This window comes from Giraffa tippelskirchi, chromosome 4 (genome assembly GCF_054371585.1).
Source record: "Giraffa tippelskirchi isolate mGirTip1 chromosome 4, T2T-mGirTip1v1.2.pri, whole genome shotgun sequence".
Taxonomy (NCBI): domain Eukaryota; kingdom Metazoa; phylum Chordata; class Mammalia; order Artiodactyla; family Giraffidae; genus Giraffa; species Giraffa tippelskirchi.
Window position 1 is genome coordinate 147,499,496 of NC_137278.1, and position 19,148 is coordinate 147,518,643.

A 19,148-nucleotide genomic window follows, 5' to 3' on the forward strand; every position below is an offset into this window, starting at 1 on the left:
AGAGGATTCACACGGAGGCAGTCTGACCTTGGAGTTCAAGCTCCTATCCTCCTCTAAATACCAGAGGGATTAGAGTTTTGTTATTATTGCTCTTGGTTTTTGATACTTCTATTTGATTATGGAGCTGTCGGTTACGCTGGGAATTCACTCCGAGCCGAGTGATGACCTCAGAGGAGGCTGGATCACGATTGCCTCTGCATCCTCTCGGCACGCGGACCACCCTCCGCTGCGGTTCCATTTCTCAGACAAATTCAACAGCCGTCTGAAGCGCAAGAAGGCTGCTCAAGCATTTATATGATGATCGAAAAGCGGCGGTGCCTGTTTGTTTTGTTTCTGTGACTTATTTCCAACAGTGATATCTAGGTATGTGACTTAGGCTTAGCAATTTAACCTTCCCTGCCCTCTATTCCTGAATGTGTACTTTGAAGGGTTGGACGAGATGTTCTATAATATTCCTTCCATCTCGAACCTGCTGAGTTTCTAAACAGCTGGGTAACCAGGTTATTACCTTTGTTCCTCAGCCTCTCCAGGGATCCATCCGTTACGACCTTTCTTTGACTCTCTCATTCAAAGAGAGAGAGAGAGAGTGTGTGTATGCGTGTGCTCAGTCGTGTCTAACTCCTCAGACTGTAGCCCACCAGGCTCCTCTGTTCATGGAATTCTCCAAGCAAGAATACTGGGGTGGGTTGCCATTTTCTTCTCCAGGGGATCTTCCCGACCCAGGGATCAAACTCGCGTCTCCCTCTCCTGTGTCGCCTGCATTGGCAGGTGGTCCTGAGCCACCTGGGAATCCCTCATTCCCCTCTATTCCATGGTAATTTTTTTCTCCCTGTCTCTCTTTTTCTACCCTTTCTCTGCTTTTTTCTTTTTCCTTTCTCACCTTTCTTGTGCTGTACTCCCTCCTTCCTGCTTCCCCCACCTTTCCCTCCTCCCTCTTTGGGTTTCGTATCTCTGCCCCATCACTGTCTTATCGTCTCCCTCCTCCTCTAGCCCCTCTGATCTCTGTTTCTCCTTCTCCCTCTCTCTTTTCCGTATCTCTCTTTCCTCTGAATGTTCTCTTCTCTCCCTCTCTTCCTCACCCTTTTCTTTTTCTTTCTTTCTTTGAATTCAACACACCATGTTTGTATCTGTTGAAATACAGATAGATCCTTGGAAAATAACAGGATTGATCAAAGGAAATTCAAAATGCGTGGTACATTTCTTTCAAAAAAGAGAAGCACAACCGTTGGGATAGTTAGGAGTTTATGTGCTGAAAATACATGACCTCAGTTTCTCTGTGGTGCCAGATAATCTCATCATTGTTTTGCAAGTATGATTGAGATTCTAATTCAACAGACTGTTTTTCTTGGGTGTGCCACGTTTGGAGTGCCCTTCTAGAATAATCCAGTTTCCTTTCTATAGTAAAAATAGCACTTTGAAGTTGGTAGCTTTATTTAGAAATCTTGAAACAAGAGACTGATCCTCAAAAAACCCAGAGATTATCTCTCTGCGAATATATCAAATTGAAAATTCGCAAATTATATCAGCTGGATTTGGGCTCTGAATGTGTTGCAGGACGGGGGACCCCTTCCAGGGCCTGAAAGTGGGCTCTTGTCTAGCACTCGGAAATGAATTGTCTGAGGAGACACATGAGCTGACAGAGCAAGAGCTTTTATTGGGAAAGGGTGCCCGGGCAGAGAGCAGTAGGGTAAAGGAACCCAGAACTGCTCTGCTGCGTGGCTTGCAGTCTTGGATTTTCTGGTGATGGGATTAATTTCCAGATAGTCTTTGGCCAATCATTCTGACTCAAGTGTCCTTCCTGGTGGTGCACACATTGCTCAGCCAAGATGGATGCCAGTGAGAGGGATTCTGGGATGTGGTCAGACACGTGGTGTCACCTTTTGATCCTTCCTGAACTCTCCTGGTTGGTGGTGGCTTATTAGTTCCGTTTTCCTTACTAGGACCTCCTGCTGTAAAACAACTCATGCAAATGGTTACTATAGTGCTTGGCCAGGGAGGGCAGTTTCAGTCAGTGTGCTTCCGCTAACAAATGGACAAAGTCAATGATGTCACTATTTTATCTTGTATTCTTTCTCTGTGCATCACAAATCTATTTTGTATACTTCCATTAAAAAAAATTTTTTTTTGGCCATGCCACGCAGCATGTAGGATCTTAGTTCCCCAACCAAGAATTGAGCCCTTACCCACTGCAATGAAAGTGCAGAGTCTTAACCATTGGACTGCCAGGGAAGTATCCCACTATTTTTAGTCAAATTATTGAGGACTTATGCTTTTCTGAACTTCCAGATGTTCAAGCTGGTTTTAGAAAAGGCAGAGGAACCAGAGATCAAATTGCCAACATCCGCTGGATCATCGAAAAAGCAAGAGAGTTCCAGGAAAATATCTATTTCTGCTTTATAGACTATGCCAAAGCCTTTGACTGTGTGGATCACAATAAACTGTGGAAAATTCTGAAAGAGATGGACATACCAGACCATCTGACCTGCCTCTTGAGAAACCTGTATGCAGGTCAGGAAGCAACAGTTAGAACTGGACATGGAACAACAGACTGGTTCCAAATAGGAAAAGGAGTACGTCAAGGCTGTATATTGTCACCCTGCTTATTTCACTTATATGCAGAGTACATCATGAGAAACGCTGGGCTGGAGGAAGCACAAGCTGGAATCAAGATTGCCAGGAGAAATACCAATAACCTCAGAGATGCAGATGACACCACTGTTATGGCAGAAAGTAAAGAAGAACCAAAGAGCCTCTTGATGAAAGTGAAAGAGGAGAGTGAAAAAGTTGGCTTAAATCTCAGCATTCAGAAAACTAAGATCATGGCATCCGGTCCCATCACTTCATGGCAGATAGATGGGGAAACAGTAGAAACAGTGGCAGACTTTATTTTTCTGGGCTCCAAAATCACTGCAGATGGTGACTGCAGCCATGAAATTAAAAGACACTTAACTCCTTGGAAGGAAAGTTATGACCAGCCTAGACAGCATATTGAAAAGCAGAGACATTACTTTGCCAACAAAGGTCCATCTAGTCAAGGCTATGGTTTTTCCAGTGGTCATGTATGGATGTGAGAGTTGGACTATAAAGAAAGCTGAGCGTCGAAAAATTGATGCTTTTGAACTGTGGTGTTGGAGAAGACTCTTGAGAGTCCCTTGGACTGCAAGGAGATCCAACCAGTCCATCCTAAAGGAGATCAGTCCTGAGTGTTCATTGGAAGGACTGATGTTGAAGCTGAAACTCCAATACTTTGGCCACCTGATGCGAAGAGCTGACTCATTGGAAAAGACCCTGATTCTGGGAAAGATTGAGGGCAGGATGAGAAGGGAACGACAGAGGATGAGATGGCTGGATGGCATCACCGACTCAATGGACATGGGTTTTGGGTGGACTCCAGGAGTTGGTGATGGACAGGGAGGCCTGGTGTGCTGTGGTTCATGGGGTCGCAAAGAGCCAGACAAGACTGAGCGACTGAACTAAGGAACTATCCTTTCCTAAAAGATTTCTTGTATATATAACCCAGATATCGTAGGTAGAAAAATGACTGTTTTCTTACCAGTAATGAATCTTCCATTTATCTCCTGAACATTGCATTTATCTTCTGAATGTCAGTGGATTTTAGCAGAATGTCTTTAGATTTTCTCTCAAAAACAACCATCTTATTTCCAGGCTCCTTTAGTGTGCCAAATGAAGTGAGACTAGCCTTTGAAAATAAAACAATGTTTGGGTACAACCTTTATTTTAAAAATCACTCATGCTTGTAGAACCTGTTGTTTTAAACTCTTGTTGTAGTCTGGGATTTAATACTTTATGCTCTTATAAACACTTAGATCCATTCAAGTTTCCATTTTTGTTTCTCAGGAGGGGGTGATTGCTAAAATCATCAATATGCATCCAATACTGTTGTGTTAACTCTTTTCAGTATTTTTAGGACATGCAGGTAGACCTGTGTTTAATGTGAAAGGATGAAGAAATTGTCCTTGATTCCTAATTTCTACCAAACTTTCCACATCGTCTTTTTTAGAGACCTCAGATAGCCATAGCATTTGTACTAAGTCGCTTTAATCATGTCCGACTCTTTTCAACCCTGTGGATCGTAGCCCGCCAGGCTCCTCTGTCCATGGGATTCTCCGGGAAAGAATACGAGGGTGGGTTACCATGCCCTCCTCCAGGGGATCTTCCCAACCCAGGGATCAAACCCATGGCTCTTATGTCCCCTGCATTGGCAGGCGGGTTCTTTACCACTAGCGCCACCTGGGAAGCATAGCATTTAAAAAGGGGCAAATTGACATTTGGTTCAAGAGGGACCCTATCCTCCTCTCAGAATCTTGGATTCTAGCCTCAAAATATACATCGGGTTTGGAATTTAATTTAATTTCTGGAAAACACTTTCTTCATGGATTCTTTAATAAAAAAAAAAGACTTCAGGAGTCTGATTAGGTGGTCTCCATGCAGAGACCTACAGGATACTTCCTGATTTGTGTGCAAGGACCAGGGCTGCCCAGTCCCAGGCTTACTGAACAGCTGGGAAGGCTCTGAAGCTTGCCTGCTGTGACTGCCGTGGGCTTACATTCGATATTATCCAGGCCTCTGGGAGCTTCAAACTCAGAGCAGCTCCACTGGGGGCCCAGCAGGATGATAATTGGGCTCATTAGTGATGTGTGGATTATCCACAAAAGCCTTCTGCACCTGAGACACAGAAAACATGAAAGCGGAGGACAAACTTAGCTTCTGAAAAGTAGAAAGTAGAAAGAGGCCGTGAGAAGAGCACGCACTCAGTGGGGGAGATGACAAAGGGAGAAAACGTTGGACCTGCTCTCCAGGACTGGACCTCAAGAGTGAATTTGCTCAGAAAGTCACTGGCAAAGATGAGTCGTCCCCTGTTGCCTGCGGTAATCTCATGACCTCTGAAGGGAAGACCAAGGTCTGTCCACCGCTCTCTCTTTACAGAGAGATGATCATCTTAGCACTTACACCCACCACCTCCGCTTCTCTCATCGGCTTCACTCTACTGGGAACATTCTGTGTTCCTGAGAGGGTGTTTCCATGAAGACACACCAGGTCAACTCCCCTTCCTCACGATGATGCTCAGACCAAGCAAGGTATAGACGATCATCTATGGTTCTAGTGCAGAATGTAGCTTAAACTTTGTTTTGTTAGAAACACTGCTGTTCAAAAACAAGATACCTCACCATTCTGGTGACACTCAACAATTTGCGTGTCTTTTTTGTGAAAAAGGAAATCCGCACAGCTGGGCATCTTAAGTAAAATTGGGCCACCATATTGGTGCTGTGCATATATGAAGATTGCTTTATGCTATGGAAACTACAACTTGCCAAATCCAGGTCTCTCAGTCAAATGGCCGGTAGATGGCACCATGAACATCTGATATCAGATCCAAGGCTGAGAATATTTACCTTCTGAAAGCTCTTCTCAAAATATTAAGCAGAACTTTGACTGAAACGCAACCGTATTTGGACAAGCAGGTTTATTTTACTTTAGTGCTTTGTTATTAGAAACATACGTATGTGTGTGTATATATTTTACTATCAAACCCTAAAGTTATGGAAAGTATCCTTGATGGTTAGGATGGACTGTAAATTTTTACAGTATTATTTGCAGGCAGATTTTTCAATTTCTTATTTAAGCTAACTTTTTCTTAGTATGAAGTTTAGTGGTTATGTGTCATACCTTCACTCAGTAAAACTCAGGAAAATATTTTTCGTGATTTAATACCTTTGTAAAAGAAACTCATTCATAGAAATGCAGTGTGACACATTGTGTTTTTTTTTAAAGCAACATAAATAAATGTTTGTATTCCAATGAGTGCACCTATAATACAGACATGCACACAAACACATACAACTCGATCAAAATTAAGAAATAAAAGAATGTGTGTATATGTCTATATGTCTATATGTGTATAACTGAATCACTTTGCTGTAGAGCAGAGATTGGCACAACATTGTAAATCAACTATACTTCAATAAAAAATTTTAAAAAGAAATAGATGGATATGGTTTAGAATCAGAATGTCACGTCCATCTCAGACTCCATTCCACCCCCAAACCTGAAGGTTTCAGAGTAGGAGATGATTCTTAGAATTTAGTTGTAGGCATCACATTTGGAAGAGACGTTATCTCTTAACTAAACAAGCCTTTGCCTTGAGCAGAAGTCTGAACAAAACCTTCAACTATCTCTTCTTGGACAGTCTCCTTGTTGGTAAGCAGTCAGACAAAGCATGGAGACAGAAAAAGACTATAGGGCAGTTGAAGTCAAATGCCCAAACTGTATTTCGAACAGAAGCAAAGTTGGGGTCAATGATCAGAAGGGTATTTATAAGAGACACCGAAGTTCCAGAGGCACATGTCAAAAGAGTAACTGGGAATATTCAAGACTCAGGGTGAAATGTGCACACGTGGTGACTAGAACTTGTGAGCAGGGTTACAAGATTAGTTTCTAGGATCAATATTGCTTGCTTGTAATTTTGTTCTATTTGAAGATGCAAGATCTGCCTTCAAGGATGCCTCTTTGATCTTCTTAAATGACACTTTTTGTCTTCTTTTGCATACAGTATCTGATAGACATTGACTTCTTAATCACTAATATTGACTTTAATCATTATTTTAGAGCCTACTTAACTTCTGGCGTTGACACAGAGTTATATCTTCCAAAAAATAATCATTCTTGGAGGTACCCTGGATAGAGGGGGAGGAGGAGTTCTGGGGATGTCCTAGAAGGTGAGCTGGTGTTGGGTTTCTACAGGAAGTTCTATCATTTGGGTTGCAAGGTGGTTTGGGGAAAGCCTTCTGGAAGTTGATGATTCAGACGGTAAAGAATCTGCCTGCAATGCAGGAGACCCAGATTTGACCCTGGGTTGGGAACAGCCCCTAGAGAAGGGAATGGATACCCACTCCAGTATTCTTGCCTGGAGAATTCCATGGACAGAGGAGCCTGCTTGTCTACAGTTCATGGGTTTGCAAGAGTTGGATATGACTGAGCAACTAATACATCAGAAAGTTGAGTGGAGAGAAAGACAGGTAGGAACTGCAGGAGAGGAGAAATCCTAGTCAAAGGCATTATGGCCCAGACCTGATGTTTGCAGTGACAGAGGTCTCAAGTGTTACCAGGACCTGTTGGGGGGAAATAATTTTGCATGTGGCATTTGAAACAGATTCAAGCATAGTTGGCTTTAGGAGTCTTTGTATCACTCTTCCCTGAGGCGGGCAGGTTTTCACAAGCTCATTGATCTTGATGCACAGAATGAAAATAGAGGCTCAAAGCAAAGCCATGTTAACTTCACTTGAATTCGAAATATGAGGAGAAAGGAGTGTTAGAGTTTACCAAATGGAAACAGAAACTAGTCTGTGGGAAAAGCAGTTTTATTTTCAGTCTTCCAAGATATTTCAAATGGCAAACTGTAAAAAGTAATATGAAGACCATTGAAGAATTGCCTGAAACACACAAAAAAGGACCAGGCTATTGTTCTAGCAAACAGTTAATCATGAGAGCAGTATTGTTGTAGTGTCCACAGGAATGTTTAAGACTTTTAAGGGGAGAAATTGCAGAGAGAAAATGTACCTAATTGCTTCTAAATGGCTAAAACAAACTAAGTGATTCTTTCCAACTTCACAGGGGAGCTGGAGATGTTGGAGAGTCTGGGAGTTTATTCAGTTCATTCAACAAAGAAGTATCATTGTGTAGTGCTAGCTTTGGTATCAGATCTGGCTTTGAGTTTGTGCTCCAACAAATAGTGTGGGATTTTCAAGAAGCTGCTTAATTTCTCTGAGCCTTATTTGTTCGCCAGTCCTGTCTACTGCAAGGTTTAAATAAAAGTATGTTAGTAATGAATATAGAAATACTATCATTCATATTAATAGATATTTATCGAATACCTACTATATTCTAAGTATAACTCATCAGTTTACATTTTTCCATAATTATTTATGGCCTAGTATGAGTTCAGGATTTTGTGTCATGGGGAAGAAGCTCTTTTCCCTAAAGACTGAGAAAGGCAATGTGCAAAAGCTAATTTGCAAAGTCTGCTGAACACAGAGCTTATTCTTGCCTCAGCAAACGGACAGTAAAGATAGTTGTTATTATTTTAAATAGAAAGAAAGGAAAGATGTATTGTTGGATTTCCGTTGTGTGTTTTCATTGTTATTCTTTCTAAATTTCTTCTAGACCTACTTCTGCTATATTCTAGAATGAAATACTTTATAGACTTCAGGTTGTTAGCAGAGACTTTGGCTCAACATCCTTTGATAGGAAGTGAAAGTGTTAGTTGCTTAGTTGTGTCTGACTCTTTGCAACCCCTTGGACTGCAGCCCACCAGGCTCCTCTGTCCATGGAAAACTCCAGGCAAGAGCACTGGAGTAGGTAGCCATTCCCTTTTCCAGGGGGAATGGATCTTTCCGACCCAGGGATCAAACCTGGGTCTCCTGAATTTCAGGCAGGTTCTTTACTGTCTTAGCCACCAGCGAAGCCCCATTCTATGATGGAACTTCTCCTTAAATTGGGGGTTCAACCTTTGCCAACCACTGCCTCCAACCAGAATAGGCCAGTGGTATGGACTGGGCTTTCTACTCTAGTCAACAGAAATAATTAATTAGTTGAGACACAGAGAGGAATTCAAACAAAAGTAAGGTAAAGTTCTGCAACTCAACAGAGAACATTCCCTATTCTGCATAGGCAGTTTTTTCTCATTGGCCCTAGCTGTGTACCAGTAATAGTATATTAGTAATAGTTAGAAGAATTAAATAAATTATCTTGGTTCCAAGAATTATTGCTGAAGAAAGGTGTTAACCTGGAAGAAGGATAGTACCACAGTCTGTCTTGCATCTGATACAGATGGTTCCTTGTGTTTGTCTACTATCTGAGACATGTTCTTCCCATGGCAGAAGTCAGATGCTTCTGGGGGTGTGTGTGGAAACTACAGATGCCTTATAAAACCTATGCTGGGAACTGTTGCCTTGTCTTTCAGTCCTTGTTATGCAGCCCACATTCCACTGACCAAAGCAGTCATGTGTCCAAGTCCAACATGAATGGAGTGGGGAGACATTTGAAAACTAATCTAATCTACATAAATAAATATTCCAATTAACTGCCAGATGCTATGAGGTAGTGGTGATTACAAATTTATCAGTACTGGGTACAGATTTGGTGATACAAAGCCATACTTTCACGTACTAAAATTCAGTGAACTTATTTCTAAGTTTTCTTAAAGCCATTACTGATGGTAACAGGACAAAGCTCTAAAGAGCTTTTCCACATGCATTCCGATGCTAGCAGGGTAGCTGGGAAGTGCAGTAGTATTGTCCACCAATACCTCCATCTCCAGGAAGAGTTTCACCTGTCCTCTGCTCCTCCAGCATATGCTTTTAGATTAGCAAATCAATTTCCTTCACATAGTAGTCTCTGGACACTTTTCAAACTTCTGCGTTTTTTTTTTTTTTTTTAAACTGGGTCTTGGGACAAGTGAGAGTGTACGTGAGCCCTGTAGGAAGGGAATCTCAGTTTCTTGTGTCATTTTGGGTCCCTGGACTTCAGCCTCATTGGCTTTCTAAGCCACACATTTTGGGGGCTTGTCTCTCTAGTGTACATCCCAGGGACTGGGGTCCCTGATGGGGCACTAGTTCTTCTGTTTTTTGGGAGAAGCACCAGACTGGTAAGATTCCCTCCCTATGCATATTGCCATGCCATGCTGGGAATGCGATTTTTGCTGAGACTGAGTCTCTGCTTTTCCTACCCATCTCACTGTGGTCCTTCTATCCTTTGTTGTAAAGAAGCAGTTCACCTAGTTTTCAGATCTTTTTCAAAGGGAAACGATCCATATGTAGCTATTGACTTGGTGTGTCCATGGGAGGAGCTGGGTTCAGGGTCTCCCTACCCCACCATCTTGGACCTTAGATGGCGATTGCTATATTAACCAGAAGCTCTCTTTAACCAGATTGAAGGCAATAGGAGAAGAGGGCAGCAGAGACTGAGATGGTTAGATACAATCACTGACTCTGTGGACATGAATTTGAGCAAACTCTGGGAGATAGTGAAGGATAGTGAAGGACTGCCATCTGCAGTCCATGGGGTTGCAGAGTCTGACACGACTTAGTGACTGAACAGCAACATCTTTAACCAGAAACCTACTTTACTTTTCTATATGAAACTTATTCTGGGGGCTTTCCTGGTAGTTCCCAGGGAAGTCCTGGGAGTTGGAAGTCCACCTTGCAATGCAGGGAATGCAGGTTCCTCCCCTGATCAGGAACTAGGATCCTACATGCTGTGAAGCAACTAAGCCTGAGTGACACAACTGAGATCCGAAGCAGCCAAATAAATGAATTTTTTGCTTTTTTTTTTTTAAAGAAATTTATTTTGCTTCAACCCATAACGTGTTTGACTGGCCATAAATTTGTCCTCAGTCATTTAGGAGGTCTCTTCCTTCATGCTCTATTATTAGGCCAGAACTCTGGTTTTAAGTAATAACAAAAAATGAGAACAGGCAGCAGTCTGGGAGCACTTCATCTTTACTGTCACTCTGTTGTCCAGTGTAGTTGTCTTGTTCTAGGTTTTGCCTTCTCTCTCTTCAACCATGATGCTCTGGCCAGGCTTACGGCATTACTTACTTCTGCCCCTGAACCACAGACTCAGCATCTCATAGCCATCCCTCTATATAAAGGGAAGCTATTGCCTCTGCCACTTTGTCCTGCATCTCTTCTACAGTCTCAGAGAAATTCAGACTCCCCTAAGATCTCAGGTCCATCACTTTCACCCCAAGGTCTACCCAGTTTAATCTTCAATGTGTATAATCTATAGAAACTCCTACTTATTCCCCAATCTGAGTGAGGGCTGGTGGTAGTAGTGTTGGGGAGTCAGTATTATAAGGTCAGTTGATTAGCTAAGAAATGTAATACAGATTTCTCTTTCAGGGATGGTGATGGGCAAAAAGATGCTCAGTTCAGTTCAGTCACTTAGTCGTGTCCGACTCTTTGCAACCCCATGGACTGCAGAATACCAGGTCTCCCTGTCCATCACCAACTCCTGGCTTTTACTCAAGCTCATGTCCATTGACACGAGTCGGTGATGCCATCCAACCATCTCATCCTCATCTATTTTTTTCCCTTAATAATTCACACTGTTACACTCTGCTTGGAAACCCTCTACCTCCCTCTTCCCAAGGGCTTCTCTTCTCTTCCTTCTTGCTCATTCCACTGGGTTATTATTATTATTACTATTTTTTAAATCACTATTTTTTTTTAATTTAAAGAGTTTACCCAACTTTTTCTTTTTTTCACTTTGCCTTACGGCTTGTGGGATCTTAGTTCCCTGACCAGGGATCAAACCGGTGTCTCCTGTAATGGAAATGCAGAGTCTTAACCACTGGATGGCCAGGCAAGTCCCTCACTGAATATTTAAATTTACCGTCTCAGGGCAGAGATAAAGTCATTGTTTCAATGGGTAAGTCAAATCTGTACAGTAAGTGAAAGTCTTTTCTCATCTAGGGACTATTCTGTTATACAATTTAATCTTATTAGCATGATCATATTTAATTGAGTGACTTCAATGTCCATGTTTGTGATTGTTTTTGAAATTTCAGAGCCCGCATTTATAATTGTAATTATAATTGCTCAAGCATTTGGAGAATTCTGTTTCTTTGTTGCTAAGGAAAAAATTAGTTTAATTCTTCTGCACTATGAATTCTGTCTATCTTTCATGGGGTGACTAGCTGCCACTGGCAATATAGACACCTAAATAACAATAGCTCAGATATCTTAGAAAACTTTTAAAAGCATAAAATATTTTATTTTAAACCCAGGATTTATTAAATATGTGCCTCAACTCAAGTAAAAGTCATTTTTCTCCCTCTGCCCCAGCTCTCTAAATCGTTTCAAAAAAACATAATTTTTAGAGTTTTTTATTTACGTTATTTTTCCCCCTCAGAAAGAGTGGTTTAGAGCATGAATTTCAGAGTGTGTCAGAGTTCAGTTCTAGGCTCTGTAAAATAGCTGCAGTGTGATGTAGAGGAGGTTCTCACCCTTGATTTTCCCTGTCTGTGAAATGAGGCTAATACCACTTACCTTAGGGGCTAGACGATGGCAGGAAAACATCATTCGTAAAGTGAGGTGAAATTTAGTCATCCAGTTGAGTCTGACTCTTGCGACCCCATGGACTGTAGCCAAGCTTCTCTGTCCATGGAATTCTTCAGGCAAGAATCCTGGAGTGGGTTGTCATTCCCTTCTCCAGGGGATCTTCCCACTCCAGAGATTGAACCCGGGTCTCCTGCATTGCAGGCAGATTCTTACCCAAATGAGCAGTGGACAGGTTTATTTCTATATCTGTACAGAAAGTTTGACTTTTCTATAGATTCTTCTATCTACTGTTAGGACTCTGGAAAAGGATATGAAAGTTTTTGAAACTCGGAAGTTTTTCTGGACTTCTCAATTCTGACTATGAGATGTGACATCTCCCTTCATGAGAAAACTGGGTACATGTCCTAAAGATATTGTTTCAGAGAAACTGTATATAAATAAAATTTTTGGTGTAACATTGTATTTCAGTTATGCCTGTGACCACTAATCAAAGGATTTATACGCCAGCTCCTACGGTAAAAGGCAGAATGAAGGGCTGTCTACAGTCAAACCCACATCTTTGCTGTCCCCTCCCTGGTCTCCTCTGTACCACATTTTCCAAAACTCCCTTCTCCATTTGTTCTAGACTTGAGCCTATCAGTGTGAGGCCCAAGGGTGAGGTCTAGAAGGGAGACAAGAAGGAAAGGCCATTAATCTCCACAGGCAGTTTCAGGCAAACCTGGGCGCGGAGGACACATGAATGGTTCACAGCTGCTACTAGGTAAGCACCTGCTTATTGTGTGTTTTGGTACGCTAAGCGTTGATGAAATTGGAAGTGGCTTTTGGAAAAGCATTTGCTTTAGGAACTGGCTAAGTGCTGGTTTAGTGCTGGCTAAGGCCATCAGAAAGGCTTCCAAAAGAGCTCTTGAGAGCTGCAAATAATGCTGCACACAGATCTTCAGAGATAGCCTCCCTGACCCACGTCCCCAGCCCCACCAACAGTTGTGTAAGCCTCCATTTCACTCTATGAAAGCCCTTCCTTCTTAAAATACATAGTGTGGCTTCTGTTTTCCTGAAGTCAAACCCTGACCGACATGGGCAACCTGGTATACTGCACACTAAACTTGGAATGGAAGGAGCTTATATATTATGGTCGGTTATTCCATATCAGCCCACCTTGACCTAAATCATTCTTTTTAAAGCAACTCTTGATTTTCCACTTTGTAGACATATCCTAATTTATTTAACCACTTCCCTGTGGAAACACACTCAGACAGTTTCTCATTTCTAGCTTTTCTCTAACACCAATGAACATTCTGATATTTGTACTTTGCACATTTGTATGATCATATCTATGGGATAAAGTCCAGGAAGCGAAATTGTTGTGAACCAAAATAGTTGTCCCGGAGAAGGGAATGGCAACCCACTCCAGTATTCTTGCCTTGAGAATTCCATGGACAGAGAAGCCTGGTAGACTACAGTCCATGGGGTTGCAGAGTAGGACACAACTGAGCGATTAACACTTTCACTTTCAAAATTGTTGTAGCAGTTCCAACAGCAGTATCTGATTTTTGCTTTTGTCTTTTAGAAACCATCTGTCCTATTGGGTGAATTAATTAATAATAATCGGAGTTTCACTTTCTCTGTCAGAAACCCCTAACTTTTTCTAAGAAAGATGCTCTTTATATCTAAGGCAGTAATATGAAAATATTTTTTGTATTTTATGTTTTAAAGATATATGTCATTAGAGGGCAGTTGACTGGGCTTCCAATAAAATAAATCAGAAAGGATCCCATTATCGAATGTTAGCTGGGAAACAAAGAGACCATGAGGGGAGAACTTCTTGTTTCATGCTTCCTTCTCTGAAATGCCAGAAATCTGTGGGAGGATCATGTTTGTATATTTGAGGTCAGATATATGTTTGTGTGGGAAGCAAGAAATGCTTGGAACATTGTTATCTCGTTAGAAGTTTTATGCTCTTCCTTCAACTAGTATCAACACATGTAGCTTCCATAATAAAATTTATCCCTTTTTCCTTTTTTATGAAAAGGCTGACTAATGGTTTGCCATACTGGATGGAAACATACACCTTAATGCTAGGATTACATTTCTAGTTAGAGAGGGGTGAGTTCTTGCATCGTGGCTTATTTCAGATCTCAATTATGAGGCAAAATTGCAAGTTTGATAGGGTCTAATCCATAAACAGTACTCAAGAAGTATTTGTTGAAGAATGAATGAGTGTACTAATTACAGAGGATATTGTGACGTATATTTTCATTAAAAACAATTTGTGCCACCTTGAAGAAGACATTCTTTGTCATTGCTTTTGTGTTCTCAACTAAAAAGACAGCCTCCAATGAAGCTGAAAGCCTTAGAGAATTTCTGGGTTGAACTTCTTTTTCAAAGATACCAGAAGATACACTTAGCTGGTTTTTGAATGAAAAGTTTCACCTTCATTTTGGAGTAGGATAAATGATCTTTGCCTTGCCAAATGGGTAAAGGTAGAGCCCGGGTCTGGTAGGGGAATGTGAGATTGAATGAGTTCCCCTCTGTCCACCTTTCCTCACTCCTGGATCTGATTTGTAGATCCCTTTGGGGAATGACTTGGTGGTACCCAGACAGGAAGAGATGAGAAAAGTGAAAAGTAATGGCTCTTTGATGATAAGCTATGTGAAGACCCTTACATGGTTCAAGGTGTGAGCAATTGCTAAAATGAAATTATAAATGGAATTTTAACATGTAAAGCCAGGATTGATGGGAAAGCAACAAACAAACAAACATTGGGCTTAGTTAGAAGCCAGATATATTTCACTTAACATTTTAAGTTTGTGACTGTAGGCAGATAGGTGATCATACCATTCACAGAGGGATACTAAGAGGCTGAAATGAGATATGACTGTTTGCGATAGATCCTCCTTTCATTGTCATTAAATACCTTTGTATGTTCAAGGACCCAGTGTATACTGGTCCCTCTTGTGTTTGTATTTGTAGTTAGTAGATCAACAAAATACAGGTTCAATGAACTAGCCCCTTAGGATGACACAAGTTTTCTTATATCTAATCTTTCCTTACATATCTATTTTTAATAAAGAAGCTTAAGAAAATTTATTTCAGTTTTAATGCTTCTCACCTGTGAAGTGAAGGTGTTGATATAAGGGGACATTCCAGCCTGCCCATGTCTCTCTGAGAGGAAGTTTACTGCTGGCCTTGTTTAAGTGTTGGTATAAGAAAGAATGCAACTTTGGGTTATCTTTCTTCCTGGTCTTGAACTGTCTTTGAAGGACCTTTATTCTACATCAACCACGCTGTCTTCTCTTGATAAAACATTTTTGTATCTTTGGGCTATCTATAATCTCCAGAAAAAAGACAATTTCCTAGAATTTAAAGAGAGTAATTTGCCAAATCATCAGGACAAGTTATGATTGATGCTGAAAAATAGAAAAATTTGATTTCATTCAATTAAAAAAAACCTTTTTTTTCATTTGATAATGAAAAAAAAAAGGCATTGAAAGTGAAGCAGAGATTGTGAAGTTGATAAAATAGGGGACTTATCCTTAAGACAAAATACACCGTGGTCTCCTCAAAGTAAAGTAGTGAGCTAAATTCTTACCCGCCTGATGTGTAGATGGCACTGTTTGCAAAGGAAAAGTCTCTGAGCCCAAGAGAAGAATAAAGTGGAGGGACCCAGATCCCTTGCCACGCAAGGATCTCATCCTCCTCTCCCATTCTTAGGCAATAGACAGCAGTAAGGGGCTTGCTACTCATGTTCTTTCCTCACCAACTTCCCTGAGGAGATGGTCCTGAGCAATGATTCATACCTAAGATGTTCCACTGAGGAAAGAGAAATCTTGGAGCCAAGCCCAGAGACTAGAGAGAGAATCCACTTCCCCCATCCTAATTTAGGTACAGTTCCTCAGCTGTTAATCTGAGCTTCTGCTCTTCGGTTGGAGGGACAGAGATAAAGAGCTGGAAAATTCAGCAAGAGTTGGTAGGGCTGAGGTTCATAATCCTTAATGTATTCACCTGGGTGCATCACACCGTTAGCCTGTTAGAGACGCGAGTGGACTTCACAGAGGGTGAGGTTGGGAAGTCGCCATGGAGTCACCTAGGGAAGGGATAGATCAGAAGGGTGCTGACTGGAGCAAGTTAAAGAGAACATGGCAAGTTGATGAAATTAATTTCATTTGGTACTTACTTTAAGCCAACACATGGATTATTTAATTCTCATAACAACCCTGTGAGGTAAGTTGCCACTCCCATTTTACAGATTAGGAAACTGAGGCTTAGAAGTTAAACTACTTGCTTAGAATAATATAACTAGTAAGTTGAGTTACTCACTAAGGCTGACATGGCTAATAGGTGGTGGAATCTGAGTTTGATCATCGTTCTTGTACATAATCATCAGTGCAAGTGTTTGCTGCTCTTCCACTTGGAACACTCCCTCAGAGATACATGCATCTCCATATCTGTACCCCTACTGCTTCCCAGGGTGCCGGGCAGATGTCTGAGAATGTGTCTGCTGATTTCTTCTTCTTAATGCTACTTAATCTGATCATATGACTAGACTCACCACCAGCCTCATTAGATTCCATCCTTGGGAGTTAATTTCACGTTGCACCTGCTATCAACTAGTACTTCTTGGTTCCCAAATAACCAGATCCACACCCAGATCAACCCTTACTTGTCTTCTCAGTGAACTAACAGGATGTAGTGCACTGCTAAGAAAAACCATTAGCCAGGGTTTTACATTTGTGTTTTGTTTTGTTTTTGGTAGGTACAGTGTCTTTTGGATAACTTCCAAAGGTCACTCACTATGCTCAGCATTTTAAAACCCAATCTCTTGTTGATCATTTTTATCATATGCTTTATGGTGCATGCATGCTATGTCACTTCAGTTGTGTCCCACTCTTTTCGACCCTAGGGACTGTAGCCCACCAGGCTCCTCTGTCCATGGGATTCTCCAGGCAAGCATACTGGAGTGGATTGCCATGCCTTCCTCCAGGGGTTCTTCCTGACCCAGGGATCGAATCCAGGTTTCCTGCATTGCAGGTAGATTCTTTACTGTCTGAGCCACCAGGGAAGACAACTCCCTATACACTCCCCAAAGACATTTCTACTTTCTCCTAAGATGTTGCACCTTCAATTATCTCTGAAACTTACTCTTGAAGGTCACTGGTGACCTTCTAATCATCAAGTCATATGTCATCTTTTCATATCTGATCTCAGTATTGATCTGGCTGATCATCTCTCCTTTTTGAGGATTCTTCTTTTCTATAAGTCTGTGACTTGGCCACTCCTGCATGTGGATAGAGGCCATATCTTTATCTCTGTCTGTCTGTCTGTCTCACTGTGCCCTTTTCCTTTGGGTTTAGTATTGCCTTTCCAACTACATGCTAGGAATCTTCACCTGGATTCAGTATAGGTTCTTGAACTTAATATGTGGAAAACTAATCATTTCCCTATGGAAACCAGGTCCTTCTGATTTCTTTATTTCTGCTGTAAAAAGCAAACATCTAATTTCAAACCTAGAGGTCTCCTTTCATATCTCCATAGCAAGCTTGTTAAAGTTCTGTGAAGTCAATCTTCTTCATCTCCTTTGCTCCTCCCATCCCCTACATCTTCTACACTATAGCCCATTACCTGGTTAGGTTTGTAATTACCTTGGCTTAGACTTCAGCCTTCAGCCCTGGAATCCATCTCACACAGCCCTATCATATCAATACCTTAAACCATAAGCCTCATCTTAATATTTCCCCCATGAAAACAAAGATAAAATCCTCAATAGCCCAATGTTACTTACTAAGTTGATTAATTTCTTATGGTCTTCCAACATATGGAAGCTTCCCTGATGGCTCAAGTGGTAAAGAATCCACCTGCAATGCAGGAGATGCGGGGTTCAGTCCCTGGGTCAGGAAGATTCTGTGGAGGAGGGTTATTCTTGCCTGAAAAATCCCATGGACAGAGAAGCCTGCTGGGTTACAGTCCATGAGGTCGTAAAAGTTGGACATGACTGAGCACTGGATGGGTGGATCCAAAATATGTTTCTAACTCGCCTTTCCTTTTGTTTCCTGCTTCTCCCTTCACTCACATCCTGTTTCAAGAAACATCTTAGTTCCAGGAAACTAATCCATGATTTCCCACTTTCAGACTTTGCTTTTAAGATAGCTTCCCTGTTAAAATGTCTGACAAAATTCCCTCTGACACTTTGGCCTATTAAAAAGACATCTTTTTGTCAAGGGCTACATCAAAGTCCACCTCTTCCTGAAAACCTTTCCTGCATCCTCCATTCAATGTTTTTTCTTTCTTTGCTTTCTTTATTTAAAAAATAATTTATGTCATACAGTTGGAGTTCACCCTTGATGGTTGGTTTGCTTGTTCATCTCTGTATACCTAGTACACACGTGTCATGGTCTCATAATAAGTAGCTATTGTGAAGAACTAGGTTGAATGTACTTAATTTACCACTACTACAGATATGGAGAAATATACTGACTGCATGCTTCTTGCTCTGATAAATCTTAGAGACACATTGATGAGGAAAGATAGTTAGAATGAATAAGATATCCATTGAAAGCCCATTATAAGGGCCAAATTAGTACTACAGGTTCTAAGTACTGAGTGAGTTTGGTGTTAGATGAATTTTTGGTGGACTGAATTTCATCTGGCAACAGACCTATATTTAGTGTTGTTGAATGAGTAAGAGATGAATTGATGCCCACAGGTAGTGGGAAAAGATATTCTAGGCTAGGGCTGGGAGGAAAGGCTTTTCTCCACTTCTCTGTGAGAAGCCGCTGGCCCTGGTTCTGCTCTGTGGGGCCATGTGTATGTGTTAGTCACTCAATCGTGTCCAACCCTTTGCGACTGCATGGACTGTAGCCCACCAGGCTTCTCCATCCATGGGGTTCTCCAGGGAAGAATACTGGAGTGGATTGCCATTCCCTTCTCCAGGGGATCTTCCTGACCCAGGAATGGAACCCAGGCCTCCTGAATCAAAGGCAGATTCTTTACTGCCCAAGCTACCGGGGAAGTGCCTTTTGCTCTTCGAATATCAATACTACCTCTATCCCTCCCGTCCTTCCTGTTTTCTTC

General features: G+C 41.5%; 1 long non-coding RNA gene across 1 annotated transcript in view; it reads left to right on the forward strand.

The window, feature by feature from the left end:
• Nucleotides 1-228: 228 nt before the first annotated feature.
• LOC145545425 (uncharacterized) overlaps nucleotides 229-19,148 on the forward strand; it is a 47,359-nt gene continuing 28,439 nt past the window's right edge. The window contains exon 1 of the long non-coding RNA XR_014082070.1: nucleotides 229-363. This is a non-coding gene — a long non-coding RNA (uncharacterized LOC145545425). The remainder of the gene's footprint in view (nucleotides 364-19,148) is intronic.